Genomic DNA, 13,390 nt, shown 5'->3' on the forward strand with positions numbered 1-13,390 from the left:
ACTCTCCCGCCTTGATTATAGGCGTGTAACGAATTTAAAAATTCACTCCCTGCTAGAGGTCAAGGAGGAGGAGTGTAGGGATGTAAATGATCAACCAAGCCGAACAATATCAGGCTGGAGCTTGGCTCGTTTAAGATTAATTCAAGCTCAAGCTCGAGCTCGAGCTTGATTCGAGCTTTTATCATCTGGCTTGAGTTTGGCTCGTTTAAGATTGATAGAGGTCGAGCTCAAGCTCGAGCTTTATTCGAGCTTTTATCATCAGGCTAGAATTCGACTTGTCTTGAAATTACTAAGCTTGTGAAAAGCTCGAGTTTGACTCGTTAAAAGCTCGTTTATCATGTTAATCAAGTCGGGCTCGAGCTTGGTTTATTAATAGCTCGTTTATCATATTTAACAAGCTTGACTTGAACTCGGCTCGTTTTCGAGCTCGTAAAACATACAATTGAGCTCGAATTTGAGCTTGATTTGAGCCTGTTAAAATTAAATATATCTATGAACTAATTTTATATTAGACATAAAAGTTTAACTTTTATTAGTACTAATATTTTTATTTGTCAAGTCAACAAATGAGTCAAGCTCGAGCTTACGAGCCACCTAAACGAGCCGAGTTCGAGCTCGCAAGCCTATTAACGAATATGTTTGCGAGCTCACGAGCCGAATACGCTTAGGCTTGAGCTTGGTTTGATTAACTTGTTGAGCTCAAAATCGAGCTTGAGCTTGGTTTGATATGATTAACAAACGAACTCAAACAAGCTTTTTATCGAGCCGAGCTCTGAATAGCTCGCGAACGGTTTGGTTTGTTTACATCCCTAGAAGAGTGGAAGTTTTAGCCGCACTTGCCTTTTGCACGGGCAAGCAGCTGGAAGATTATTATTTTTTTTTCCGATTTTTTTAGTATAATTTGATAAAGCCTTAAAATACGATATTTTGATAAAAGGAAAAAAAAAGTACAATATTTTGATTAAAAAACTCGAGCTTTTCGGGTCAATCTTATTTATGCGGGAAACGGAACCTAGTTTAGATTCAGGATTTCTTTTATTGCAATAAATAAATAAGAAAAAAAATTATTGGTGATCTAAACATATTCAAGAGTATCTTTTTAAAAAAAGATATTGATACCCGGATGTCGCGGGCCATGCATAGTGCTCGGGTCATGGATAAATCCGGGCCAAGAGGACGAAGATCTGCACAGAAGCTCGGATCTCAAGCAACCCGGGACATTGAAGGGATAGCTCAAGGACAGGGAGGAACTATGGATATGGTTCATCAGAAGGCCGGGCCATTGAAACACCCGGAACATAACCTCCCCGGGTTATTGGATTCCCGAGCTCTCTTATAATTTCCCGAGAAGCATTCTACCCGAGCCCCTTCGATATAAGTGCCGCATTTAATGACGCCGACCTATCTCTGACACTAAATGGTTGACAAAATCAGACAGGCGGGATGTGACTAGTATATGATTTGACGTATCAGGATATATGGTACAATCAGTCGCCCTACTATAATTAGTAGGTAGCACGAAGAACGAGGTCATCATTACTTCTCTTACTATAAATACCAGGTTCTTTCTTTGCATTTGGGATTCATTCATTCATTTATTGCCTACACTCTTACACCAATATCACAATTATCACTTGGTTACATTGGTTTTTTGCTTGAATCCTTCACTGACTTAAGTATCGGAGTAGCCACACCGGACACCCCTCCGACGCCCATTCACATGGTGATCTCCTTGTCTGCAGGTCACAGTGGAAGCTATAGCTCACAGATTCATCTACTTTGCTCATTTTCCTGAACAACATTATTGATTTGATCTAGTGGAGCACCTGACCCAGCTCACCCATTTCACCCGGATTGCATCATTGGCGCCGTCTGTGGGAAATTTGAGTTTTAAGGCGTTGATATGGGTCCTACTAGAAGAACAAATCAAGAAACTTCCCGGATCCAATAAGATAACAACACCGTCTTTCTGGTGCAGGTGGCCCCACACCTAACGGTCCCTAGCCCACCATCCATTTAACTCCCGAAGAGTTGACCAAAATAGTAACTGATGCTGTCAAGACAGCCATGGCAAAGAAGACCACCACTCACCATTCCAGTCATCCCGAGCAGGAGCAGGTGCGAGACGCGGAGGAAGAAAAAAGAGAGGATGAGGAGGGCTCTCGCTCGCTGGTGGGAGAAACCCGTGAACTAGATTTTCGAAGATTTGTGGAGTACGAAATAAAAATACACATGAAAAATAAGGGGGAACACACAGGCAACTAGGAGAAAGAAGCATTCTGGTTTAGTGTTGGAAAATCACTATGGGAGAGAAATTATGGAATTTCTGGCTTTCAAAGTATTAGATCTAATGGCATAGCCACCAGCCACCATTGTTACAGCTCACCCCCGTGACCGACCACCCACCGGAAACCGCGGTTTTGCAGTCGAAAAACATGAAGAAAGACAACAATTACTCCATTGTGGGTCTGTATCTTTCGATTAGTTTCCCAAGAATTTGGTTTTCATAATTTTTTTGGACTACGAGGTGGTGTTCTTTGATTGTGTTATATGCTACTTGGGTCGGTAAATCTTGCTTCGGTTTTTAATAAGCCAAGGCTTAAACATGGATCGGTCACGAGTTGCATATTCGCTATCGGTGTGGCATTGGCCGTCTGCGGTTCTGTTGTGCTCCATACTCCTATGGTTTTTCGTTCCTCTCTTCGGTCCTTCTCTTTATTTGAGTGCATGTAAGACATTTGTTGGTTTTTCAGGTAAATTTCAGGGCTTCAAGTGCTAGGATTGAAATATGCAACTGTTGAGAAAGATCTGTCATTGTGATGTTTCCAAGCTTTTCCTGCTTGATTCACAATTCATGGCCCAACTAAGATATTACAAGAGCTTGGGTCGTTCTACAACTTGCCTACTTAAGGAGATAATCGGAGCTGGAGAATAACGTTCTCCCTCTTTACCCAAGTAAAGACTTCTATCTCAAGAGCAAGAATGCGCAAGTTGGTTCTGGGATGGAAAACAAAGTCTCAAATACGTTATGGGTTCCCAAAAATCTTGAATTCACGGAAAGATAAGTATTAATTTTATATAATTTGAATATGTTATTTGATAAAAATATTGTTCATGTAGCTGAATGTGGAGGATTGTGATAGGTAAAATACATCGATCGCCTAAGATGCATGTTTTCTTGTGATATATGTTGGATTTCATAACTCATTCCTCAATGCTAAAGTCACGAGCACCAGAATGTTTGACACATTGATTGTTTTGTTTATGTGGAGCTGCACTAACCCATTAGAAATTTGTGCTTCTGGATAGTTCTTGATAATTTAATTACTCAAGATAATTGATCAAGTAGGGAATCTATTGAGTGGAGATGGTTTGCATTTATCAAATTTTATTATCCTACTGGTCCAAATCACCTTGAATATTGGCACAAATTCTCCACGAATTTTAAACATTTCTGACGCATCAACCTATATGTTCTTGAGGAGGGTTTTGAGGGGATGGAGTGGATGAGTGCGAGGAAGAGCAAATAATCGAAATTCTCATATTAAACAAGCTTGATCGTGACATTTGGGTTGCACGGTTTCATATCTCTCGAAACCGGGTCTTGCTTGCTTGATTGTACACCGCAATTTCTCTCATCCTTGATATCAGGCCTCTACCTCTCTGTAAATGGAGCTAAGTGAAAGGGGAGTTTTATGGGTAATCTTGTCAATCGGCAGGTTGAAGCTTCTCTATTTCTCAACCTTGGGGGAATTTATCGAGTTTATCAGAAAAGTCCCATTACCACCTTCATCTATGGATGTCATAACAGGGAAGATTTAAAACTTTGTTCTTTATATATCTTTATATTACATTTGTTTTTCGACTTATATTTAACTTATCAATATGCTTAAGGATGTTCAATGCGTGCAAACTTGCTATATTTTTATTGAGTTGTTAACATCGGGCTCGGGATGCGCTGCATATCTTCCTACATGCCTTGTCTACGGTTATAACTCATGTCCTTTTATTATTGGGCACTTTAGCTCGACATGAAACTTCGACCTCCAGCTCCGTGCATCACCTCAATGCATTTTGCTATGCTCGGTGATTATTCTATTCAATCGACAGTTGCTTACTCTACTGATCATCATTGATTATTGATAATCTATTAGCAACAATTGCTTGGTTTTCTCGATTTTGAATGCATCGGGCCTCTATCTTTGCGGTCCATGACAGGGTCTTGTATTTCAACTGACTTATGGTAGATTTTAATACAATCAACGGAGCAAATTTCAGCTAGCACTTCTTTGGGATCCATTAATTGCATCAGCAGCCACTCTACATGGCTTCCATAGCTCCACCTATTGAGTTGCGGCACACATAATTGGCATCAGCCGAGAAACATGGTTATACCATCTTTGTTGCTTGGGTATCTCAATATTAGCCCGACATCTGGGGTGGTCCTTCGTTCCCAGTTCGTTACTGCTGAGCTTGGTGCAATTTCACGAAGATAAGTCTCATCACTTTTATCATATTAATAAAATCAAGTGTTATGCGTATTTATCAATTATGCTCAGTCATAATTTTAACTGAAATTATTTAGGATATATCATAGCGAGCCTTTCTTTATGAGATCGTATGAATTATTGATTGACTAGCTTAATTATGTTGAATTGCTCAAAAACATGTGTAACGTCATACCACGACACATTGCATATGCTTGGGATTTTATCGGTATGAGAGCTGGGATGTTTGGTGATGGATTTCTTATATCGGGCCATGTGATTACATTGTTATATTGGATTCCTACTCCTTGGTATGTTGGCTTGGATATTTCTACAGCTCGAACATACAATCTAGCACTAAATCCAACTTTGCTTGGCAAATTATCTTAAGTCGGGGAGATATGAGGCCACGGCACCTTATCTTAAGTCCGGGAGACATGAGGCCCCGACATTCTTATTTAAAGTCCAGAGATCCGTACCCTGATCCGGGGACCTGTACCTCGGCCATATTTTGTAAAGTCCAGGGATCTGTACCCTGGCTCGGGGACCCGTACCTCGGCCATATTCTGTAAAGTCCAGGGACCCGTATCGTAGCCCGGGGCTCCGTACCTCGGTCATCTATTAAGTCCAGAGACCCGTACCCTGGCCCGGGGCTCCGTACCTCGGTCATCTATTAAGTCCAGGGACCCGTACCCTGGCCCGAGGCTCCGTACCTCGGTCATCTATTAAGTCCAAGGTTACCCTGGCCCGGGGCTCCGTACCTCGGTCATCTATTAAGTCCAGGGACCCGTACCCTGGCCCGAGCTCCGTACCTCGGTCATCTATTAAGTCCAGGGACCCGTACCCTGGCCCGGGGCTCCGTACCTCGGTCATAGACTCATATGCTGAGGCGGCCGCCATTTAGAACACTTGTCATATGCTAAGTCCAGGGCCTCGTACCCTGGCTCGGGGCTCCGCACCTCGACCATTCTGTAAGTCCAGGGATCTGTACCCTGGCTCGGGGCTCCATACCTCGACCACGCCTAGACCTAGGGCTCCGTACCCTGGTTATTCTATAAGTCCAGGGACCCGTATCCTGGCCCGGGGACCCGTACCCCGGTCATATACCAAGACCCAGGGCTCTGTACCCTGGTTATTCTATAAGTTCCCGGCACTTCATCCAATCTCTGGGATATTTGAAGCCCCTGATACTTTTATAGTCTGGAATTGATAATTTTCTATTGAAGTCCATGACCGGGCACACAAAAGTAATCGGGACAGCGAGTATGACTCTAGCCCGACTATTTAAGGAGGGAGAGATGATACCCCGGGATGTCCCGGGCCATGCATAGTGCCCGGGTCATGGATAAATCCGGGCCAAGAGGGCAAAGATCTGAACAGAAGCCCGGATCTCAAGCAACCCCGGACATTGAGGGGATAGCTCAAGGACGGGGAGGATCTATGGATATGGTTCATCAGAAGGCCGAGCCATTGAAACGCCCGTAACATAACCTCCCCGGGTTATTGGATTCCCGAGCTCTCTACTACAACATAGAGAATGAATCGCCTAGGTAATTAACCTGCGCAGGTCAAAGGGTGAGCTCAAATGTGTCCCACACTTCCGACTGCAAGCTATTGATCGAAGAAAGCTGGACCGGTTCATGAGAGAAGTTCCTCGCCGGCGTCGACGCACATCTTTATCATGTTGTCAAACGCATATGGCCCTTTTCGGGAGGTTTCAAGAACTTAAACGAAAAAGAGAAAAATGTAAAAAATGTGGTTTCTTGCTCAAAGGACATGAAATATGTGGCGATTAGATAATTAGAGTGGCAAGATAATCCAATTTACTATATTCTATGTCATATAAACCCAAAAGCAGAGTCCAGACCCAAAATATTAACTGTCCAAACCCAAAATATTAACCTATTGACAGGAGAACCCTCTAATAAACTTATAAGTCACGGCGTAACTTTTCAAAGAGCTGATTTAGGAAGCGAGTAACACATTATCTACAAGCATACCTCGAGTTCCATCAGGTGATGCCACCAATGCTTTGAAAATACAGTTTTCATCCTCATCTCTACAGGCGTATCCAGCCATTGGAGTTCGGCAAGATTCCTCTAATTTTTCAAGAAAAGCCCTCTCACATGAGATTGCCAGTCTGGTATCTTCGTGATTCAAGGATGCCAAATATTTCATCTGGGCAGAACAGTCCTCAATCAAAAAACTTCTAAAATTCAACATGTTTATATTCACGACAAAAATTTTGTGAAAAAATTTATTTTTGTTGCAAGGTAGAATATAATGTACCATCTTTTCGTCGGGACTTCTACAAGCAATTCCAATAGCCCCTTGAGCTGCAGCAGGAAGCATGTCATCTATGGACATGATGGAAGTAACATTTTCTGTCATGTTTAGACGTTTGAGTCCCGCTAATGCTAGTAATGTTGCTTGGACTACACCCTCATTCAATTTTTTTAACCGCGTATGTACATTTCCTCGAAAATTCTCCAGCACCTGCAGGATAATTATGTTAGAAACTTGAAAGTGAAGCAAAATGGAGAAGCCACCTCCTTGGATCAACAAATGCTAATTGGAGAAAGATTATGGAAGCCAACGTAAATATGGAAAATTTACATAATTGGCCCCAATTCTCAAAATTGTGGCAAACTTTAACCGTCAATCTGTTTATTCTGTTCTGTTTACCAAAAGAAAAACAAAGAAAAAGGTAGATGTGGGTACAGATTCATGTTAACCAAGACCTGAAAACCATGAACCTTGCCCCAGAGTATCCAAGATAGCCAGAAATGAAGGGTAAAATTCCTCGCTGGTAGCTAAGCAATTTGCCATACTTAATTAAGATACTTCAAGCACCATTGAGTAAACTTTAACAATGGATATAGATGTCAAGGGCTCTTGACAAAGACGAAAAATTGAGGTATCGCCACATAACACTAACCTTGAGTGATGGATATCTGTTGAGAAGTTGTGACTTCCTTTGCAATGACGCAGTGCCCAAGTAATGACCCGAATCCTTGTTTTGAATGAAGTATTAATTAAGAGATAGTTAATGAGTTGTTAATTAAGTTTTAAGGAATTGATAAATCGGGATCAAGTTGTTGGTATCCACCGAATTAAAAAAAGGATAAACCAATCTACTTCGGATTACATTATCTCGAGAAATCCAACTAGACAAATGAGATTCTGACACATGGCAGATAAGATTGGTTCGGATTTTCGGAAATAGTGCGGATGCAGCCTATAAATGGAAGCCGATTCTTTTGTTTCCTTCACTGCATTCTTCAGAGAAAGTTTTAGTTGTACCTTAGGTTTTCTAGCCAGTTTCTAGGGCACTTTGGTGTCGGGAAGTTTCGGAGCTAGTGTCGACTCGAGGAGGGTCGGTGAACTGAGATCGAGACATCATCAGCGGGCTGACGACGGACGCAGGTATAATCTTAAATCCTTAGATAGTAATTTAAGGATCATTAGGGAGATCCTTGTAGCATGTTTGATCTGGTTTGTTAGTGATTTCATTATGTTGGTATTATCTAGGTTCAGATCTTTCTGTCAGATTGTTTTAGTGAGGTACGTGATGTACTGACTGAGATATCCAAGCGTAGTATACACACTTATATGCTGCATATTTATCTGTTGCATGATACATGGTTTACTGCTTTGGCATATTATGCATGACATATCATGTTGAACCTGATATCTTTTGAGATATACCTCGTTTGTTGGGGCCGCTCAGCCCTATTCTGTATTGTGGACGATGGGGCATCGAGAGCTACAGTGTCCGACGGGACCCGCGGGCTCTGATGACCTGGACATTGCAGGTCCACGTCTTGATGATGCGTGTGGGAGCCAAAACATGCCTAGGGAAGATCAGAGACTACACACTCAGGCGCCTCTAGACTGAGCATGAGATTCTTGACTTGATCCTTGATATCCGAGCATATTGCATTTCGCATGCATCATATCAGTTTGTATACTCGTACATTCTCGTATTGGGCGATTTTCGCTCACGTCCTTGTTTTCATCTTGGGCACCCCATTCCATGGGGCAATTCTTAGGTTGGACGGTTCGAACGACCAGGGCAATGGCTAGAGCAGTTGGGTTTTCGGTGGTGATCCAGTGGAGGTTTTCTGTGGTTTATCGTTTTCTCGTTCAGAATCATGTTGTCGTTATGGTTGTATAATGTTTAAAACTGTTGTTATTGTTTTGTTTTCATTTGGGTTGTAAGATGATTAAGTATTTGGTTTCCGCTGTTTAATTGTTGTTATTAGGTTTAATGTTGCATGTTTATTAGTCTATTTAGTAGTGGCTCGGGTAAGGGCACTACAGCTCACAACACTCCCTTCAGGAAGCTGGCCAGAGAAGCTGCAGTCAAGCAAATAAAAGCATCCCGAACATCCTCCCGTGGAAGGTTGCAAGGTAATATTGTCTTATCCGGAAGGTATGTACAGCAATATCAATATCATAGTTGAGAAGTGCCTCATCTATTTCTTTAGTGAATAGGCCCTTTCCACCAATATCTGCCAGTGGTTGACTCAAAATTTTTGTCACCTGCGGTTTTAATAATCACAATTTGAATCGCTCCCTCCTCAGCTAATTCCGGATATGATTTAATAAGTTTCTCCATCGTCTCATCAGCTTGGGCAAGAGCCAGTGGGCTGTCCTTCACAAAGACCATTAAGTGGAAATCATTAAGAACGCATGGCAAAAATTCATGATATGATAACTCCTTTCAATGATTCCGTTTGAACTTTTCCAATGGACGGAAATAGAATTATATCTTCCTCGGATACTCTTAGATGCTCTATCCAACGCAATATCCACACATGGCACCCATTCTTCTTGACTGACACTATCAGGAATTGAATAAATGAAGGGAAACGAAGCACACAGTCAATATGGAGTCACAAACAAGGGAACAAATGTTCAAAGCGTCCGGACTGCAGCATTGCAACGGGCAACCAACTCAATTTACAGTAGGGAGATTTCATATACTTTCATTAGAGGACAAGGGTCGTTAAATGCAAATCTATGAAAACTCAACCTCAAACCGGAATTCACTCAAATATCAACAATTCCAAAGCACCACTAGACCGTCAATATAACTTCAACAAGCTAGCCAAATCAAAACTCAGTGTATATTCTATAACCGTGCAGGAAATTTACAAACTTCACGTCTAGGAAGAATTGTGAACAAAGATTAAAAAATAAACCCAGGAAAATTTCACCACCCCCTTGTACCAATTCTGATCAAAGCAGTCCTAGTTTCGACCTTATCTTCAACAGCAACGGAAGCCTTAGTGATACAAAATCTGACGCGTGGGGTGAAAGCCGGACATTTACCACCAGGTAAAACCAACCCGAGAGCAGAAACTGAACTGCCAGTAAAATTACTGGAAACCGGCCTTGTACAGAAGACAAAAAAGGAGCTAGATTTCCAGTGGATATGGAATGGAAACGAGGAATCGTGATAGAGCTGAATTGTGCACGTCACATGAAGGGGGTTTTGGGTTTAGCAGGTCACATTTTCACTGGGCTTTCATCTTATCTTCTAACTCAGCTTAACGAGCCCACTAAGTCAGCCATTGGATAGTGAAGTGGCCCAATTCACTTTCTTGGGCTATTGAATGCACTCGTTTTGGGCCTTACGACGTACGAAATATTTCACTACACAAAATAAGAAAAATCGAAGTTTTACTCTAAAACTTAAAAAAAATTAATAGATGATATCCCAAAAAAACCCTAATTTTGAAGTACTTGTTTCTATTTTAATTCAATTTTTTCACATCAAAACAAATGATCTTCTAAAATCAAGTCTTTTTTTGTGAAGGACTCAGTCCGGTGAGATTTTAAATCGCGGTGGAACCGTTGTGTGCGAACAAGGCCAAGCCATTTATCAAGTTGTTGAATCTGGTATCACTGGGGCAGGGCTAAATTCTTAGAGCCATAGGCAGGCAATCAGCAAATATCAGCGCAAAATGCCACGCTCAAATCTAAAGTGAAAAGTGTTAAAACAACACTGAAAAAAATGAAAATCACAGTGGACTAAGAAACAATTCACAGCTTAAGGGTGAAGCAAAGCTGAGTATTTGCAACTTTTAAAAACAAATGATTATTATATATAATTTTTTTTTTTCAAATTTACAAAAAAATAATTATTATTATTATTAAGAAACCATACATGTGTTGATGTAAGTATCGGATAGCTTCCCCCTTTTTTTTCCTGGGAATCTTATTCATCAATACGCTACCAAAAACCATTTTTAACGTAAGAAGTACAAAATTCTTTGAATCTGTCGGTCTCTCTTTACTTGTTAAGTATAAATTTTAAAGAGAGGAATCTCTCAAAATGGGGGCGGAAATTCAAAGGTGATAAAGAATTTATAGTTTCAACAAGTCGAGGTGCCTGATTCATTTTCCCTTCAAAGGGGGACCTTTAACTTTTGAACTTCCATTAACATTTATGTTCAAATAATGACAATAATCCAACGGTGATGAATTACTTCGAGTTATGATTTGAGATGATAAATTTCAAATTCTTTGACTTGTTTGGATGAATAAAATTTCAGATTGTATTTAAATTGATTGATTTGAAACTGGATATTTCAAACTCATAATAATAATTTTAAAAAAATCAGTTAGTTTGTTTAGACAAATTTACTTGGTAATGAATTTCAAATACCGAATTGTTATTTTTGAGTCATGGTGGTGGATTTCAAATTCATCTAAACATGAAGTTAATTCAAGTATTCCCTTTAAATACATCCTCAAATTCAAATCTTTAAATCTAAACTCAATTTTAACGAATTTCACATTCACTCACTATCAAGTCTTGTAATTCAACGATGAACGATGGATTTCAAATAAATTTAAGATAAACGTTATTTAAAAATCATCACTAAATTTTTTTCCCAAATCAAATATCTACATTAAAATCAAATCCATCAATCTAAATATAAAATACAACCTCGTAGCATTTTATCCGTCATGATTCATGTGTGTGTACAAACCTTTTATTTTTTTTTCCCAGTCTTCAAAACTCATGCATAATAGGATAACATAATTTTTTAAAAAAAAAATTGTGAGCATCATTTAAAAAATATAATTTCACATCTCATAATGATTTTACTTTTATTAATTAAAAATACTGAATTTTTGGTTTCGTGTCAGTTTGAGATTTTTTTCAGTCTCTTCTTTATTATTATTACACTATTGTTTTAGCAACTCAATTACATTATATGTATTTTTTCACCCTTTTTTTTATTATTTAAAAAAAAAAATAAGTTAAGGTAGCAAGTCACTAATAGTAGCGGACCTTGCAATTTTGGCAGAATTCACTGCGAAATACTGCGGCGGATGGTGTAATTTTTTTAGCGTTGTTACGCGTGCTCAAAACCTACAGCTTCTGTTTAGTATACGACTAATACCATTACAGCAAGCGAATTGAATGATTTTTTTACCATTGCGATATCAATTATTCGAGCATCGTCTTGGTTTTTTTTATTAAATAGAGCTCAGCATACTATAAAATGTTCACACCTCTTTAGAAAACAAGTTGTATTTGAAAGGAGTGGATTACTCAAAAGAAAAAACAAGTGTATGTGCATTTGAAGAGTGAATATTGAATTTTTTATTATATACACACATTAAGTATTATATTATGATTATAGTATTTTTATAAATAATCTTTTTAAGTATTATTTTTATATTTATTATTTCATGTATTATTAGAACATTTTGTACTAACTTATTATTTTGACAATTTATTTCAGAATGACAGAAAATCGAGGTCCAAAAGATCTCAAGTATTCTCTACTTACAAGTGACATATATCTGGTGGGGATGTTATATGTTGGGAATTATTTATACAATCGTGTCCTTACATAACTAAATTTTATTGAGTTTTATGGGATTTTACAATGCAGCTTTCAAGTATTTACAATCATTTAAATAATGCTTTTGTTGAATGTTAACGACGTGATACACACACATATTTTATTTTAGATGTGGTGAAATAACTGTCATATTACAAGATGTTTCGATAATTTGAAGCCTAACAATTGATGGTGAGCCAGTGATTAGAATAGATGTTTCACATACAATTGAATAATGTAAACATATATATTTTGACTTGTTGGGATTTGTGTCACATCATTGCATTTTAAAGGTCATCATTTGTCCGTGATTGCACTACATGATCATTGCATGTCTACCATATTGATTATAATAGTTTGGAAGTAGATTTTGTGAAGCATACCGCTGTGTAGCATTGATGATTATTGGAGGAATACAGGAACGGATGCAGAAATTAAAGTTAGGGTGGGCTCGAACATATATATATATATCATGAGAGAATTAAAAAATGAAGTGACCGATAACTTTAGCTTTTCTGTACCTGGTACAAATAATATGATATTATGAACACATTGAATCTCGTGATATTTTTAAAAAAAATCAGACTGTGCTTAAATCTCTACATATATTTACCAAAAATAAAATAAAATTAGAATTGACTTGAATCTATATAAATCCTTGTAAAAAAAATAGGCTGGGATACAGCCTAGGACGGGCCAAGCATAGGTCCGTCCTTGGAGGAATATTGTTCTCGTATTATTAAAGAGGATCGGCTAGACTCATATTTTGCAAGTACTACATGACATTAATTGTGTAAAAATCTTATAGTTGGGGAAGTGCAGTTTTAGAATTCCTACACCGTAAGTCGTGTAATGCAATATGTATAGGAAAGTCTACAATATCTGGTTTTTATATATTCTGCAGGAATAAATAATGTATTATCATTATCTAATACAACATGTGTCTTTTTAACTCTTAATTAATTTGTGTCTGCGATGTACTAGGGCGCGAGGAATTCACGCTGGGAAACGCAAAATATTGAATGTATTCACCTT

The 13,390-nt window shown here is 38.9% G+C and overlaps 1 long non-coding RNA gene and 1 pseudogene across 1 annotated transcript; one reads left to right on the forward strand and one right to left on the reverse strand.

Annotated features, from left to right (window-relative positions):
- The first annotated feature begins 1,016 nt into the window (after window positions 1-1,016).
- Window positions 1,017-4,648, forward strand: LOC140838876 (uncharacterized). The gene is made up of 2 exons (XR_012119673.1): window positions 1,017-4,086; window positions 4,248-4,648. It is a non-coding gene; the product is annotated as an uncharacterized lncRNA (long non-coding RNA).
- A 1,134-nt stretch (window positions 4,649-5,782) lies between these two features.
- Window positions 5,783-10,067, reverse strand: LOC140839007 (porphobilinogen deaminase, chloroplastic-like; annotated as a pseudogene).
- Between the last annotated feature and the right edge of the window lie 3,323 nt (window positions 10,068-13,390).

Source organism: Primulina eburnea, chromosome 8 (assembly GCF_022965805.1).
Source record: "Primulina eburnea isolate SZY01 chromosome 8, ASM2296580v1, whole genome shotgun sequence".
Classification (NCBI taxonomy): Eukaryota; Viridiplantae; Streptophyta; class Magnoliopsida; order Lamiales; family Gesneriaceae; genus Primulina; species Primulina eburnea.